Below are 18,326 nucleotides of genomic sequence, written 5' to 3'. Positions count from 1 at the left end.
AGATCACGCTCATGGGTAAAATGGTTTGGACTTAAAAGGGTGAACTTTGTGTTGTCCTATTGGTACAAAAAAATGAAGGAGTTAGTGGGAACCAAAATGGACAGTAGATACTGTGAAAGTGATACGGGAGAAAATATCTAAAAAGGTGGTAACAATTGTTAATTTTTTATTATCTTGTTTTGAATTATTTTATCAATGAAATTTTTTGTTAGATTTGGTTTTATTCTATTTTTTGTTTATTTTTATTATGTTTGATAGTATGGGCAGCTATTTTGAAGATAACAAGATATATTATGGTAGCCATTGGTGATTTCCAGGTTTTGAAGTCATGTGTAAGTTTCACTGTTTCATTTTGAATGGTTTTATTCTGTTTTGTTTTGTTTAATTTTATCATGTCTGATGGTATGGACAGCTATTTTGAAGAAAGCAAGAGGCATTGTGGTAACCATTGTTGATTTCCTATTATCTTGATTTGAAATTATATATCACTTTCATTGTTACATATTGATTGAGTTTATTCTATTCTATTTTATTTGGTTTTGTTCTCTTTAAAATTAAAAAAATCACTTTGAGGAAAAGAGAATGGGTAGGAAGATATAGTAATCATTGCAAATAGGAATGTTAGAAGCCCAAGGCTTATCGTCCCCCATATTTCTATATGAACTGGATACAGTGCATAACTACACTTCAGTGTTATTATGGATAAATCAAGAGCATAACAAAAGTAACTCTCTAAATTGTATTGTAAGGACAAATGACAACATTTGCCAGCAGGTTTTTTGAATAGCAAATGAATATAGTAATCATCATTGAAATAAAAACTAATTCACTTGTGAATATTTACTTAGTATTGTCTTTTTGAGACAGGGTTTCACCATACAGTTCACGCAAAGCCTGAGGAATTTGTTCATAGAAACTAGAATTAATGATGCAAAAAAGACCAAGAATATGGCTCAAGCCACAAATGTTTTAGCTTTTGTTTCTCCTGTGTCCTCATATGCCAGCTTCAGAAGTACAGGTATCTCACAGAAGAAGTGGTTAAGGTGGTCACAGAGAGGAATGGCCAGCATGAGGCCTGTCTGGATCAAAATTCATGAAGCCTCCCACCCAGTAAGAGATAGCCAATGCCTGGGAGAGATGAAGATACAGGATGGTTGTGTAGGGAAGTGAACAACACACAGCAGCATAGCATATAAAGGCCATCGCCACTAGGAATACACTCTGTGTAGCCCATAGTGAGGTAGATGGAGAGCTTGGCCATGTGTTTCCATAGCTGATGGTGTATTCTTGTCCTTGAAGGTTGATCAGAAGCTGGGTACAGTGCTGGTGGTGTAGCAGAGGTCCAGGAAGGAGAGGTGGGAGAGAAAGGAGTATACAGGTGTGTGTAATTGAGGACAAAGTCAAGAGAGAATGAAGATAACAGTGTCCACCAAGACAGTAAGGGAGGAAAAAAATAAAAATAAATACAAAAAAACAAGAGTTCCAGTTGAGGTCAGTCTGAAAAACCTCCAAAAGTAGTGAAACTGCTCATAGCCTTTCACTTGCAAAGTATTACACTCTACTATGAAGAAACTGGATTAAAATATTATCTCGGTGTATTTTAAATTCTCTAAAAAGCCTTTGCTTTATTTTTTTTAAATTTCATTTGAAAGGAAAAAGAGAAAAACACAAAATAAAACAAAGCAGTGTAAGGGTACACGTAATACAGAACTACAAAAAAAAGTAAGAAATCAACTGTTAATAGATTACATATTATCATCTTAGAAATAGTTGTTCAAATCACAGTGTCGAAGAATAAAAAGTGGACATTCAAACAGAGAGACTGCAAACAGCTGTGTTCAATGATCCAAAAACATTAATATAGTCAGCTATTTAACACCCCTAAACACACTTGCTGTTATATCCGTTAGAGCTCTTTTTTTCCCCTCTCTTTTTTACAAAAAAATTTACAGATTTTGGATTTTATTACTCCTTAGTTCTTATTACTTTTTGGGGGGGGGAGAGAATAAAGTCAAATTTGGCAAAACAAAGCTGTCAGTCAAAACGAAGAATAGACATAGCACATGATGTAAAACAGAGTACAAGGTTATCAACAATGGTTATCAACGATGTCTCTTGTTTCCTTACAAAGAATTGTCTATCTCATTAGATATTATAAAGTTGAACAAAACAGTAGAGAACAAGAACAATAAAACTTAGGCATTGTAAACATTGCAGGACTTCCAAAGGAGACAATAGTCAAACCAGAATGGGCATGTTAGTGAATCTTATTGCCTTCAAAGTAGTTGCCTATACCCTCAAACTTGATACTATCATACAGAATGGAACAGAGTCTAATCAGTCAAAATAAGATCGTGGGAGTATTACAAGACTTCAAAACAAGTTAATAGAAAATCAAATAAAGTTACTATTATATATGTTTCTAATTTTTTAAATTTTTCCCCTTAATTAAAACAAACATAAGAAATAACTAAATAATTTTTTTAAAGAATAAGGGAGAGATTGAGATAAAACAGGACATAACAATATAACAATACAGGTCAAAGCATGACTGGTTCAGCAACCTAGTGCTTCACCACAAAATAACCCGACTTAATAGTAGTTACCATAGTGTCTGTCTTTATCCTTGAAATATTTGGATAAAACTTCATATACTATAGCTTCAAATATTTCCATATCAAGAATCCCAGAATAAAGCCTTTCCAATTAATAAGTGAAAACTTTATAAGGCTTCAAGGCCACATAATGGGGAATCATGATTACCACATATTTTTATATATTTGAATCATTACATTAGGGAAACTATTCGGTACTCACACATGCGAGATTGATTTATTTCACTTATGAGTATGGTCTCAAGCTGCGCCCATTTATTGATAAATATCTCAATGTGATCCTTCTTTATAGTTGAATAATACTCCATTGTATAGAAATACTACAACTTTTTATCCATTCCTCAGTTGATGGACACTTGGGTTGTTTCCAAGATCTGGCGATTACAAATTGTGCTGCTATAAACATAGGTGCACATATATCACTGTGGTATGATGCTTTCAGTTCTTCTGGGAAAATGCCTAGAAATGGAATAGCTGGAATAAATGGGATTTCCAATCCCAACTTTTTGAAAAATCTCCAGACAGACCTCCACAAAGGCTGTACCAGTCTACATTCCACCAACAGTGCAGGGGAGTTCCTTTTCCCCACAGCCTCTCCAGCATTTGTTGTTGTTGGTTTTCTTGATCCTGGCCATTCTTTCAGGAGTGAGATGGTATCTCAGTGTGGTTTTAATTTGCATTTCTCTAATAACCAATGATGATGAACATTTTTTCATATATTTATTTGCCATTTGCATTTCATCTGAGAATTGCGTATTCATCTCAGATGCCCATTTTTGGATTGGATCTTTGAATTTTGGAGGTCTAAGTTTTTTTAATTCTTTATATGTTTTAGACAAGAGTCCCTTGTCTAAGAGAGAGTTCACTAAAATCTTTTCCCAGTTTGTGGGTTTTCTTTTCACTATGCTGGAGATTTCTTTTGACATGCAGAAACTTTTTAATAAGAAGTGGTCCCAGTTATTGATTCTGGGAAGTATTTCCTGTGCGGTTTGAGTCCTGTTCATGAATTCTCTACCTACTCCTATGTCTCCAAGGTTTGTACCCAATTTGTCTTCCAATAGATTTAGTGTTTCTGTTTTAATATTCAGATCGTTGACCCATTTAGATTTTAATTTGGTACATGGTGATAGACATGGTACTAGCTTTAGTTTTTGGCAAATGGAGAGCCAGTTTTTCCAGCATCATTTATTAAAGAGACTGTCATTCTTCCAATGAACCTGCTTGGCCCCTTTATCCAAGATAAGGTGGTTGAGTGTGTTTGTAGTTGTGGTTGTATCTTCTAATCTATTCCATTGATCTTCAGCTCTGTTTTGATTCCAATACCATGTTGATTTTACTACTGTTGCTTTGTAGTATAACTTCAAGTCAGGGATTGTGATGCCTCCTGCTTTGTCTTTGCTGCTTAGAATTGCCTTTGCCATTCTAGGCCTCTTCTGGTTCCAGATGAAATTTAGCAGTGAATTCTCTAGATCTATAAGGTATGTTTATGGTATTTCTACTAGGATTGCATTGAATCTGTATAACAGTTTTGGGAGAATGGCCATCTTCACAGTGTTTGTTCTTCCCATCCATGAACTTGGGATGTCTTTCCATTTTCTGAGATCATCCTCAATTTCCTTTTTCAGTATATTATAATTTTCACTGTATGTCTTTCACTTCTTTTGTAAGAGTAATTCCTAAGTATTTCATTTTTTTGCTAATGTGAATAGTCCAGTTTCTCTTAGTTCCCTCTCTGTGATTTTGTTTTTAGTGTATAAGAATGCTATTGATTTCTGAGTATTGATTTTGTATCCAGCCACATTACTGAATTTATTTATTGTATCTAAGAGTCTTTCAATGGAGTTTAGGGGGTCTTCTATGTAGAATATCATGTCATCTGCAAACAATGATACTTTAACTTCTTCTTTTCCTATCTTTACCCCTTTTATTTCTCTTTCTTGCCTAATTGCTCTGGCTAGTACTTCCAGTACTATATTAAATAGGAGTGGTGATAAAGCACATCCTTGTCTTGTGCCTGATTTTAAAGTAAAGGCTTTCAATTTTTGGCCACTTAGTATGATGCTGGCTGTTGCTTTGTCATAAATGGCCTTTATTATATTGAGGTAAAGACCATCTATTCCAATTTTCTGTAAAGTTCTTATCATGAATAAATGTTGGACCTTATCGAAGGCTTTTTCTGCATCTATAGAAATGATCATGTGATTCTTAATTTTGGCTTTATTGATATGGTGGATTACATTTATTGATTTGCGTATGTTGAGCCATCCTTGCATTCCTGGGATGAATCCCACTTGGTCATGGCGTATAATCTTCTTGATGATTTGCTGCATCCTATTTGCCAATATTTTATTGAGGATTTTTGCACCTGTGTTCATTAGGGAGATTGGTCTGTAGTTCTCTTTTTTAGTTGGGTCTTTCTCAGGCTTTGGTACTAGAGTAATATTTGCTTCCAGGAATGACTTAGGAAGGATTGCTTCCCTTTCAATTTCATTGACTAGTTTGAGGAGTGTCGGCATTAGGTCTACTTTGTATTTCTTGTTGAATTCTGCAGTGAATCCATCTGGGCCTGGGCTCTTCTTGGTGGGTAAGGACTTAATTGAATTTTCAATTTTATTAACAGAGATTGGGTTATTCAACAGTTTTACATCCTCTTGATCTAGCTTTGATATTTCATACGTTTCTAAGAATCTGTCTATTTCTTCTGTGTTATCAAACTTTTGAGAGTAGAGGTTTTCGAAATAGGTGTTGATGATCTGTATTTCTATTGGGTCTGTAGTGATTTCTCCTTTTTCATTTCTTATTGCATGAATTTGAGCTTTTTCTTCCCTTTTTAAAATAAGGTTGGCTAGGGGCTTATCGATTTTATTTATTCTTTCAAAGAACCAACTCTTTGATTCGTTGATTCTTTGGATTGTTTTCTTAGTCTCTATTGCATTGATTTCTGCTCTGATTTTTATAATTTCCTCTCTTCTTTTGGCTTTGGGCTTGACTTGCTCTTCTTTTTCTAGCTGTTTGAGGTGTAGCATCAAGTTATTTATTTGTATTCGTTCTGTTTTCCTGATGTGGGAACTCAGTGCAATAAATTTTCCTCTCAGGACGGCTTTCATTGCATCCCACAGAGTCCGGTAAGTTGCATGTGCATTTTCATTTTCTTTTAGGTATTGTTTAATTTCTTCTGTGACCCACTGATTACTCAAGAGTGTGTTATTCAGTTTCCATGTGTTTGCGGGATTTTTGCAGTATCTTTTATCATTAATTTCTAATTTCAGAGCGCTATGATCCGATAACATGCAAGGGATGATTTCAACTCTTTTGCATTTGTTTAAATATGTTCTCTGAGCTAATATATGGTCTATTTTAGAGAATGATCCATGTACTGCTGAGAAGAATGTGTATTCTGACGTTGTTAGGCGGAACATTCTGTATATGTCTATCAAACCCATTCGTTCACAGGTGTGATTCAGTTCTGTTATTTCTTTGCTCATTTTCTGTCTGGTTGATCTGTCCCTTGGTGTCAATGGCGTATTAAAGACTCCTGTTACAATTGTGTTACTGATAATTTGAGTTTTCATTTCTGTTAATAATTGTTTTATATAACTGGGTGCTCTGGAGTTTGGTGCATATATATTTAAGATAGTTATCTCTTCCTCTTGGAGTTTTCCCCTTACGAGTATGTAGTGACCTTCTTTGTCCTTTATGGTCATTGTTGGTTTAAAGTTCACATTGTCTGCAAACAGAATGGCTACTCCTGCCTTGTTTTGGATTCCTGCTGCATGAAGAATTGTTTTCCATCCTTTGACTTTCAGTCTGTGAGTATCCTTCTGGGTTAGATGCCTTTCCTGTAAACAGCATATGGTTGGATTTTGTTTCTTGATCCATCCTGCTAGTCTGTTTCTTTTGATTGGTGCATTGAGATCATTTACGTTAATGATTATTACTGTTAAATGCTGGTTTATTGTAGGAATGCTATCTCTCTGCTGTTGCATCTTTATCTTTCTGTTCTGTTTAATTATTTGCTTTGCTTAGTGGTTTTTTCCTTTGTGTATCTAAACTGTCTTTCAATGTTATTTGCAGGGTTGGTTTGGTGTTCATGAAGTTCTTCAGCTGTTCTTTGTCATGGAAGTATCGTATTTCACCCTCAAATTTGAATCCTAGTTTTGCAGGATATATCAGTCTAGGTTGGAAATCATTTTGCTTTAGGATCTGGAATACTTCACTCCATGCTCTTCTTGACTTTATTGTTTGTGCTGAGAAGTCTGCTGTGATTCTGATAGGTTTTCCTTTATAAGTGATCTGTCTTTTCCTCTCTGACCGCTTTTAATAATCTATTCTTGTGTTGGATTTCTGGGATGGTGATTATTATATGTCTGGGTGTAGTTTTATTTTGGTTATGACTATTTGGAGTTCTATATGCTTCACTGATCCTGATGTCAGTTTCTGATCTCATGCTTGGGAAATTTTCAGCTATTACTTCTCTAAATATCCTCTTGACATCCTTTATGTTGTCTCCTTCTTTTTCATTAGTCCATATCATTCTTATGTTATTCTTCTTTGCATCGTCTTGCAGTTGTTGAATTGTTGTTTCCTGATTCCTTGTTATTTTTAAAATATCTTTCCTTTCCTGTTCACTAGCTGCAATCCTGTCTTCAAGGTCTGAAATTCTATCTTCACTTTCATTAAGGCGGTTTTTACAACTTTCAGTGGATTTTTTTATTTCCTGTATATCTCTGTGCATCTGCATTATGTATTCTGTTTGTTTCTTATATTGCTCGTCTAGGGATTCTATCTTTTTGTTTAGTTCCTCCAATTTTTTATCTGTGTTTTCTTTAGATATATTCAGAATCTCTTTCATTTCTTTTATCATTTCTTATTTTATTTGGAAGATTATTTCGAGTTTGAATTTCTTTAAAGCTTTCTGGAGTTGCTTGTCAATTTCAGTAGCTATTGTGTCCGATATTTGAGGTGGATGGCATATATTTTCTTCTATATACATTGCGCCTAGGGTTTCTTGAGATGGGCTGGAGGTTTGAGGTTGTAATTTGGTCTTTCATTTTGTCATTTTCCTATATTTCTGTGTTTCAAGTGTTATTTGAAAGCTTCCTCTGGACTGTTGAAAATCCCCTTCTATGAGTGCATCTACTGAGACTCTGGCACCACGCTACCCGAAGCCACTGGGCCTGCAGAACCAATGGCCCTCCTCTGCCTGCTCAGAACTCCACAGTTCCAGACAAGCTGGGCCTCAGGGACACTGTGCACCCACCTGCCCCTTGGAAGCTCCACAGCTCTCCAATCACAGCCAGGTTAGGGTACTCACCACAGGCCTTGGTGCCTCAGGAACCTGCGATCCCTCCTTGCTTGCAGAGATATCCACAGACCTCCAGACACACGGAGAGGCTGATGCAGGTGCCCCAGATCCGCCCGGCCCATCCTTTGCACACCGATGGCTAGGCATGGCAGCAAAACAGCCTGGGCTCGGGGGATAGTGTGGGCTCCTTTGCTTTATTCTCATTTGTGCCATTCAGATATCTTTGGAGTGTGAGGGAACCATTTTGGTACACTGGCTTTAGTATTAGTCCAGGACTTTACCAGGTCCATTCATACCGTGGATGTGATGCTTCCTTGTAGCAGGGTAGATCTGATAAACGTCTCACTCACAGCATTGAGATTGGGAACTAATGCAGTAATGTGGGACCTGAATTTAAAAGTCTGAAGTATAAAATGTAGAATTGGAATACATGATTGTTCTCTTTGGTCTTCTTCTTCACCTGCTAAGTAGTGTTTCAGCAGGTGAAGACCCAGGATTAAGCAGGGTGAGATCACAAGCTTAACATCTTGTTGCCCATCTGTCTCCTGCTCTGTGAATATGGTTACCATGATTGACCCTCATGAGGAAAAGTTGGAATAAATGTGAATTGTAGCAACAAACCCTCTATACCACAGTTTTTTCAATGACCACAATAGAAGGTGGTGACAGTCTTAGGTGCCTATCAGATATACTGGTCAATCCTATTGCTGACTGGCTCTGCCACCTGTTCTGAAAAATCAGTGGAATGGAGACAGCTGTTTCAGCACATGCATAAAATTCCCAATCATCAAATCCTGATTATCCCTCTCCAGGCTCAACCTCCCTCTTCAAACTCAGTGATGGCTTTTCTACAATTAGTTTCTGATTTATTCTCCACAGAAGAGGAGGATATAGCTCTTTCCTTCATGCCTTTAACACTTGTCCTCCTGCACAACTAAGTTTCACCATACAGCAGTGTCTGCTTTTATTCATTGTATTCCGTCTCCCAGTTCAGTCAATTTTCTGGAGAGATAAAATATTCAGTCTAAACCATTGCTGTTGGGTGATCTAATGAGTGCGTCCCATGCCATTTTGCTGTGTCAGGTGCACATATGTATACAGCCCTGCACAGTTTTTGACCTGAGCTTTAAACTGCATAGTCCATCTACAGAGACAGTGACTTTTTATTTGCTTGTATTTCTGATGCCCAGAAATTTGGTAGCCTGGTTAAGTGGAGGAACTGCTCCTCTTGGCGACAGTACTTCCTACAGATACTAAGGCAATTTTCCACATGGTACATTTCATTTGCAAACCAACTAGGAGGCAGTTCCTGTACGACTCAGCCAGGTTAGCTCCCCACTAGGCTTGCATACCCTGGACCAAACTTTGCCCCCATTCACCATATTGTAATGCATCAGAAAACCAAGGACAAAGTTTATATCTCAGAGATTTGTAAAATTATTCAAAGTAGTAAATTCTAAGTTGTGTACCCTATGTTAGGCCTTCCTTTCTGTATAAATAATGATCATGGCTGTTCACATTTTTCTTCAGTCCTCTGTTTTGTATGTAACCCTGGAACTCACCATATTGTGCCCTTCCTCTTGTAAACTATGAGCTAGTAACTATTGACTATGTAACAATCATGTCACCATCTGTTTGTCTATCGTTTTGTGGCTCATCTCATTTTGTGGCTACTTTGATGTCCTTGGGGAATTGAGGACATCTGCATCGTTAGTGTGAAATTCATCCTCTACGCCTACCACACTGCTTATCCTACTGCTTATCCCATCTCAGCCAATGGCACCACAGATACTTAGTTTTCTAGCCAGAAAACTGGTCACAGTCTGTACCCCACAGCTTTCTTTGAACATACTTAGACTGTGACTTCACCTACTACAGAAGTTCTCAACCAGAAGTGATGACCCTCATGAGGGAACATTAGCCAATGCTTCTAGACATTTTGGAGCATGTTGAGACCTGCTGTACCTATTAGCATACATAAAATGCCTCAAAACTCTCTCTCTCTCTCTCTCTCTCTCTCTCTCTCTCTCTCTCTCTCTCTCTATCTCTCTCTCTCTCTTACACACACACACACACACACACCCACACACAAACACACAACACTAGGTTCAAATCTACCAACAGTGCTGGAGTGGAGAAACTCATTTTGGAGGAAATCTTTGATTCCTCTGATCTGAGCTCAAACCTTCTACTATAAAATCCTGTGGGATAATGTGCCTTCATATACCATTTACCATGTCTAGTCCTAAATTTTGAGTTGTGCATTCCTTGGTTCTGCCATTGTGAGCTTATTGAGAACAGAGCTGCATTTATCTTGTTCACAGTTTCAGCAACTTGAAAATAATTGGCAGAGTAAAAACTAAGTACTTGATATCTATAGCATTATCCTGCAGGAACACTTTTCAGGTCCTTAAAATGGCATGAAGCTTTGGAGGACCTGAAGTCCTAATAAGTGAGATGGGCTGTTGTCTTGCTTCATTCAGATTTGGTTCCATTTATGAAATTTAGTGTGCAAGTTTAGGACTCCAATATTATGTACCTTCAGGATCAAAATGTTCTGATCCATCAACCAATATCTTTGATTTTTTTCCTGAGAACTTGACATGTGCTAACCCTCTTGCTGATCACCTCCCTTTCTATGTGTCCTCTTTCCTAAACACCAAGGCTCAACTAAGAATGTGATGTTGTCCAAAAGCATACCGTTGAAATAGGGATTTAACTTAGTGGCACAGCACCTGTATGGCAAGTGCAAGGTCATGAGTTCAAACCCTGGTACAAAAAAATAATAATAAAAATAAAACAAGACAAAATGGAATCATAACATTGAAGTACATCTGACGTGTTGCATTAAACTCCAGGACAGAAACCATGAGTCTATGTTGGACTTGGTTCAACTCATTCACTGACCACCAGTGCACTACACAGGAGCCAGGTGCTGCAGCAATGACATTTTTTCATCCCCCCCCATATTTTTTATCCATTCTTCCCTGGTCTGCTTTTCTGGGGACTTCGGGACACCTACAGCTGCTTATCATGGAATATCTTCTTATAAATTGTCTGGGGACCAGACATGGGGCCATGTGCATATAATCCCAGTACTTGGGAGTCTGGGGCAGGAAGATTGCCACGAGTTTAAGGCCAGCAAGGGGCACCATTGTGAGCATGAATCCAGACTGAAATACATAGTGAGACCCTGTCTCAATAAAGAAACAAAACACATGCTCTTGGGGACTTTTCATCTTTCAATAACAGATGCAAATTATTACTCACATGAGCTCAATATTGGGCTTTCACAGAGCTCACATATTATTCCTAGTCTGGTGTCTCCTAACCCAGGTAGGGTGTTACCTGGCTCTGAGGTTGAGTGACAGTGCACATTTACAAGTGGAGTCCCAGTGTATGCTGTGAGAAAGACCTGACAAATGAGCCCAAAGAGTACATACAAACCCTGAATGAAAGGACAGTCCACCAAACACTGAGTAAAACTACCACAGTGCTGAAGGAATAGTGATAAACTCAGCAGGACTACTTCCTTTTATATTTACTAAGTGTATCATAAAGTAAAAATATGGTTAGGTTCTTGTCGTAAAGGTGTGTCTTCATGACTCACATTTTAACATTTGGTATCTCTACAGCACAGGTGTAAATATTTTGTGACACATTGAATTGGTAGTAAGAGAAAACAAGATTGGATAAGGTAAAAAATGTCTCCTGGCATATTGTTAGCTCTTCTATATTCAGCTCTAGTGACTCAGTGCAACAGACTCCAATACTTATTACCTAATGGTAAATTCCTTGCTCTCTGGATTTTACCTGAGAAGGCACAGTAGCCTATCCAGGCAGGACTTACACAGAGCACCAGGAAAGAAAACTGGAAGGTACCTGTTTCTGTTCTACTGACATCAAGTCAGATGATAAACCCTCTTGAGACTCACAGAATGTAGAATTATCTAGATAATCGTCTTAACTGGATTTGGTCCCGACTTTTATCTGTGGAGTGTAAATTCTGGGGTAGAGCTCCAGTCCAGAAGAAGGTGTAAAAATATGTAATTCTTTTCCTCAGAAGGAGAGACCGCTGGAACCCATAACCCAGGGTGAGGGAGCGTCTTACCCACTGTATCTTCAGTTGTTGATCCTAAGCAACTCAGACAGGAAAGGGGCTGATGAGTCACCAGACTCTCCTGACCCCAAGGCTGAGTGCACCAACCTGCCCTCATGGAATGATGTAGCTTTCTTTATAGCAGAGGAGAGGGGTTTGTTTCTCATGCAAGTTCCTAGATATCCCTGGGCCCCGATGTGTGACACTTGCAATCTCTGGACGGCTCTCTACACTCTTTCTTGCAGGTCTTACTTCCCTCTATAACTCATACTCTGTCCAAATCAACTTGTTCAATTCGGTGTCCTCAGAAAACACCTCTCACTTATAGCACTCTGCAGCCTAGAAGTCCTCATACATTCCTAAATTTGATGACAATTTTCCTGCTCTTCATCAATCAGATTAAGTTTCAGGTTTTATTTAAAATTTACCATGTTCATCACATCTCAAATTTTTACTCTCTAAATTTTTATATAATGATCATAAATTTTCATGTATAAAACTTTGGGTGTTTCGCATTTCTTGTCAAACTGTTTTTGTTGTCTTGGCTGTTGATCATTTCTTTATATCATTTTATCCAACTCAAAGGAACGTGCATTCATTTACCAATTCATTCCCAATTAACATTATTGAGCATTGTTATGTACACTCAGAGTAATCCCAATATTCAATATAATCTACATCCACTTGAGTAATTATAGTGTAATAAGAGGAACTGGGTTTGCCATTACTAAATTTGTGTTCTTCAAAATCTTTCTCCATATTCCTGAGTCTCCCATTTAGTAAAATAATGCACAGACAACTTCTTCCATACCAGCATTAATGGGTAAATGGCGCACTATATATGAGGATCCTGGTCTGAGATAGAACTTCTTTCAATGAAATTGTTGTTGCTTTAATATGAATATTTATTCACTACCTTTTTTATTTGAAACACATGCAGACACATTGTAACTAATGGAAGACATCTTTACAACAATGCCAATCAGTGCTAAGTGCAACAGTCTGCTTTTTCATCCAGGCAAGGTAAAACCAAAGCATCAAAACTACTTAAAACACTACTATTTTATAGGGGTTAACTATACATATGGTTAATTCAATGTCTTAAAATACTATTGGAATTATGAAAGAAAGAGGCCCTTTCCTAGAGGATGGTGCTGCAGCCCAGCCTGAATCAGTGTAAGCAGGCAATAATTGATACTAATAAACTGGCATGAGAATGAATCATGAGTCTGTCCTAACCATAGATGACTAGTGGCAAGATTCATGGCTAGTTTGCAGGTTAATCTTTGAGCCAATGGCCAGAATTGAGATTGGTATATTGTCTGTGAAGTTCTGGGGCCTCAAAGCAAGGTAACGTGGCAGCTGAGGAATCAGACTCAGCCAAGTCCCTTTGGGATCAGTAGTCACAGTTATCAGACCATCAGGTTACCAGTTGACCATGATCTGTTCCTGTGTGTTTTTTCAAAATGGATTGTTTCTTAATCCTTTAACCTTCACTATGTTAACCCTACTTCTTCCTAAAGCCCGTTGTCACACTGCTATCAAGCTGTGCACCTAATAAAGGCCAAGGCAGTCAAGCCTCGTCTAGTTTGTATTTCTTCACTGAAGATGTATGGATTCATATCAGATGCCATTTTTGAACTGGGTTTTTTAATCTGGGAGGATCTGATATTTTCAATTCTTGAAATGCCCTAGATATACTTCCTTTGTCTGTGGGACAACTCCACAAAACTTTCCCACTCTGTGGTTTTTTTAAAAATGTGATTTTAGTAAGGTGAGACACCAATTGATTCTTTGAAGTACTTATGTCTGGGCTTTGTGTACTCTTTGCCTACACTTATGTCTTCAAGATTTCTAACTATTTTCTCTTCCAGTAGATGCAGCGTTCCTGTTTTAATATTTAGATCTTTGATCCATTTTGACTTTGTTTATTTATTTATTCATTTATTTATTTATTGGTACCAGAATTGAACTCAGCACATTGCACTGGCCATCCAGCTGCTGTGCCACTCAGTTTTATCCCTGGCCCCCATTTTGACTTTAGTTTACTGCATGGCCATAAATATGGGTCTAAATTAATATTCAGCATGCAGAAAGCCAGATTTTCTAGCAGCACTTCTTGAAGAGGCTATTTTTCTTCCAGTAAGCTCGTTTGGTCCCTTTGTCAATTGTAAAGTGGCTGAGTGTGTTTGAAGTTTTTCTGCTTTTTCGGATCTGCTCCACTGGTCCTGGGGTTTGTTTTGCTTTTTTCAATGCCATGCTGATTTTGTCACAGTAGCTGTTCAGTAAAATTTTGAGTCAGATATTCTGATGTTCTTGTCTTGCCTTTGCTGTCCTGAATTGCTTTTGTTATTCCATGTGTCTTCTATTGCCAATTTTAATAATGTTTTGACTAGTTTTGTGATGTATGCTAATGGTATTTTTAAAAATTTCTTTAAACCTGCATAACAATTTTGGGATTACGGCCATTTTCATTATGTTGGTTCTTCCTACAACATGAGCAAGGGATATCTTACCATTTTCTGATATCCTCTTCAATCTCATTTTTTAGAGTACTATAATGGAAAGATTTGGTGTGTTCTGTTTCCAAAATAACTGAGGATTTTTGTATGTAAGTTCATTAAAGAGGTTGACCTATAGCTTTCTTTTTCAGTTGGGTCCTTTTCAGGTTTTGATAACAGGTTACTACCTATTTCCAGGAATAATGTTGGAAGTATGGCTTCCCTTTCAATATCATTAAAGAGTTTCAACATTAATGGTATTAGTTATTTTAGATACTGTATAATTTACTTTTTTACTTTAAAGAGAATAAAACAAAGCAGATCAGATCAAAACAAAACAAAGCAAGCAACACAGGATTTCAAAATGAGACAACAGGAAATTAGCAGTGGCTACCATAATGTCTCTTGTTTTCTTTGAAACAGTTATCCACATCTTCACACACATGAATTCAAGAAAAACAAAATAGTATAAAACCAATTAAAACAAAGGAATGAAAGCATTGAAGGCTTTCAAAACCAGACAATAAGAAAATCAGCAATGGTTAGCATAATGTCTCTTTTTCTCTTCAAAATAGCTGTCCATACCTTCAGATGTATTGCAATTACATAATAGTAAATAGGTTAAAATCAGTGAAAATGAAGAATGAAAGCATCAGTAGTTGTTCATAACAGTGCATGTAATAAAAACAATTCTTGTAAACTCCTTAGGAGAAGACCTGGGCATGTGTTAGCCTAGATATAGCTTTTCTGTTTTAGAGGAAAAAACAAAGCAAAAAGAAAAAAACAAAATACAAGGAAAACAAGAAACAAAAGAACAAATAACAATAATGAAGAGCCTGAAACCATATCAATATAGAATTTCAAAACAATATGATAAGAACATAACTAAGGATGTTATTTTGCATAGTTATCTTCAAAAGAGTTACTCAAGTTATCAGATATAAACTTGCAAAATTGATCTACTCCTATGTAGCTGTCTTGTTCCAAGAACTAATAGAATTAGATATACAATCATCTTAGCTATCTTAAGTGCATATATACAAATTTATATCATTTTTCTTTTTCCTTCCTTTTGTCTTTTTCCCTGAGTTATTTTTACCCCTTAGAGCAGTTTCTTACCCTTTCACAATATTTATTGAAGATTTTGTATCTTATTTACTCTATAAGTTTCTTATATTTTAGAGGCAATACAGTATTCACATATGTGAGTCTGATTTATTTCAATTATGATTATTTTCTCAAGTTGTATCCATTTACCCATAAAAACCTCAACATGATCTTTCTTTACATCTGAGTAGTACACCGTTGTATAAAATACAACATCTTTTTTATGCATTCCTCAATTGATGGGCAGTTGGTTTGTTTCTAAGATTTGGCTATTGCAAATTGTACTGCTAGCTGCCATGCTCGACCAGCTCCAGGGAATTGGGCCTGCCTGGATGTGACCTGAACTCTGGAGACTGGGCAGCCTGGGGTGAGTGTCCCCACACCATCCTGAGTCCCTGAGAGGGAGTTTAAGATTCTTGGTGGCGCCCACCAGGGAACGTTGTGGCTTCCTGCTGCACTGGTCCTGCACAGCAGGACTTCTCCCTGCTTGCCCCAACCCAACCACCCTTTATCAACCTGGGGAATTGGGAGGCCAGAGTCTCAGAAGATTTGAGCATAGAAGAGGATTTCCAACAGTCCCAGGGGAAGTCTTGGAATAACACTTGAAACACAGAAATATAGGAAAATGACAAAATGAAAGAACAAAATACAATCTCAAGCTTCTAACCCAAGCCAAGAAACCTTAGGAGCTATGTACATAGAGTAAAACATATGCCATACACCTGAAATAGCTGAAATACTAGCAACTAAAATAAAGAAGCAATTCTGGGAAGCTTTAAAGGAAATCAAACTAGAAATGATCTTGCAGGTAAAAGAAGAAATGATAAAACAAAAGAAAGAGAAGATGAACATATTTAAAGAAGGCACAGTTAAAAAATTGGAGGAAATAAAAAGATAAAATCCGTGTGAACAATATAAGAAATATAATACATGAAGCAGATTCAAAGAGATACATAGGAAATCAAGAATTCAATTGAAAGTTTTAAACACCACCTCAAAAAAAGTGAAAATAGAAATTCAGACCTGAAAGACAAGATTGCAGCTATTGAACAGGAAAAGAAAGGTCTTTCAAAAATAACAAGGATTCAGGAAATAACAATTCAACAGCTGAAAGGTGATTCAAAGAAAAACAACATAAGATAGGGATAAATAAAAAAGAAGGGGACACTGTAAAGGATGTCAAGAGGATATTTAGTGAAGAAATAGCTGAAAATTTCCCAAATATGAGAATGAAAACTGACACCAGGATCAGTGAAGCATATAGAACTGCAAATAGCCATAACCATAATAAAATTACACCCAGACATATAATAATCACCATCCCAGAAATCCCATATAAGAATAGAATATTAAAAGCTGTCAGAGAGAAAAGACAGATCACCTATAAAGGGAAACCTATCAGAAACACAGCAGACCTCTCAGTACAAACAATAAAGTCAAGAAGAGCATAGAGTAAAGTATTTCAGATGCTAAAGGAAAATGAATTCCAACCTAGACTGATGTACTCTACGAAACTGTCCTTCAAAATGGATGGAGAAATAAGATTCTTTCATGACAAAGTACCATTGAAGAACTTCATGATCACCAAGCCAAGCCAGAAAAGAATACTGAAAAACAGTTTAGATACACATAGGAAAAAGCAACTAAACATGCAAACAGAATGAAAGGATAAAATGCAATACCAAAAAGATAACATGTTAACTTTAATATATAAAAAGTACAACCATTAATGTAAATGGTCTCTATTCACTAATTAAACAAAACAGACTGGCAGACTGGATCAAGAAAGAACATCCAACCATATGCTGTCTAAAAGAAACCCATCTAACCCAAAAGGAAACACATAGACTAAAAGTCAACAGATGTACAATACTACATGCAACAGGAACCCCCCAAAAGTGGGGATAGCTATTCTGTTTGCAGATAATGTGAACTTCAAACCAATAATGATCCTAAGAGATAAAGAAAAAAATACAATATAGTCTCCCTAGTGTAAGAAGTGGTAAGACTACACAAGAATTTATGGTAGTCATGATTCCTCATTACGTTGCTTTGAAGACTTGTAATGGTTTCATTCATTAATTGGAATGGTTTTATTCTTCATTGTTTGCTTTTATTGTCCATGTTGGTATGAACAGCTATTTTGAATAAAACAAGACATTATAATACCTAGTGATTATTTAACAGCATCTTGTTTTGAAGTCCCACCAAGCTTTTGTTCTTCTGTCACCATCAGTTTTGTCATGTTGTATTTTATTGGATTTTATTATATGTGATAGTATAAACAAAATGTTTTATAGACAAGGAGATAATATAGTGACTTTTGTTAATTTATTGTTAATTTGTTCTAAATGCCATGTAATACTTCCATTTTCTTGAATGATTTTACACTGCCTTTTTATGTTTGGTACTATAGTATATGAAAGTATACTCAAATATTTCTAAGAAAGAGACACTATAGTATCTACTGTTACATCAGATTGTCTTATGGTGAGAAACTATGTTGCTTAAAATGTTCTGTTCTGGCCTGTTTTGTTATGTCCTCTTTTACATGAATGTTTTTTTTATTTAAACAAATAAACAAAAAATAAAAACCAAATTGCACTGATATAAACATGGGTACACATATATTACTATGGTATAATTATTTTTTTTAATTCTGGGAATATGCCCAAAAGTAGAATAGGAATGGTTCAATC

General features: G+C 36.6%; 1 pseudogene; it reads right to left on the bottom strand.

The window, feature by feature from the left end:
* Positions 1-953: 953 nt before the first annotated feature.
* On the bottom strand, positions 954-1,531 carry LOC100733729 (olfactory receptor 2Y1B-like; annotated as a pseudogene).
* Between the last annotated feature and the right edge of the window lie 16,795 nt (positions 1,532-18,326).

The sequence above is a fragment of the Cavia porcellus genome, unplaced genomic scaffold (genome assembly GCF_034190915.1).
Source record: "Cavia porcellus strain 051 isolate PalLab524CR breed Dunkin Hartley unplaced genomic scaffold, mCavPor4.1 scaffold_37, whole genome shotgun sequence".
Lineage (NCBI taxonomy): Eukaryota > Metazoa > Chordata > Mammalia > Rodentia > Caviidae > Cavia > Cavia porcellus.
This window is presented reverse-complemented; position numbering and strand designations above follow the sequence as displayed.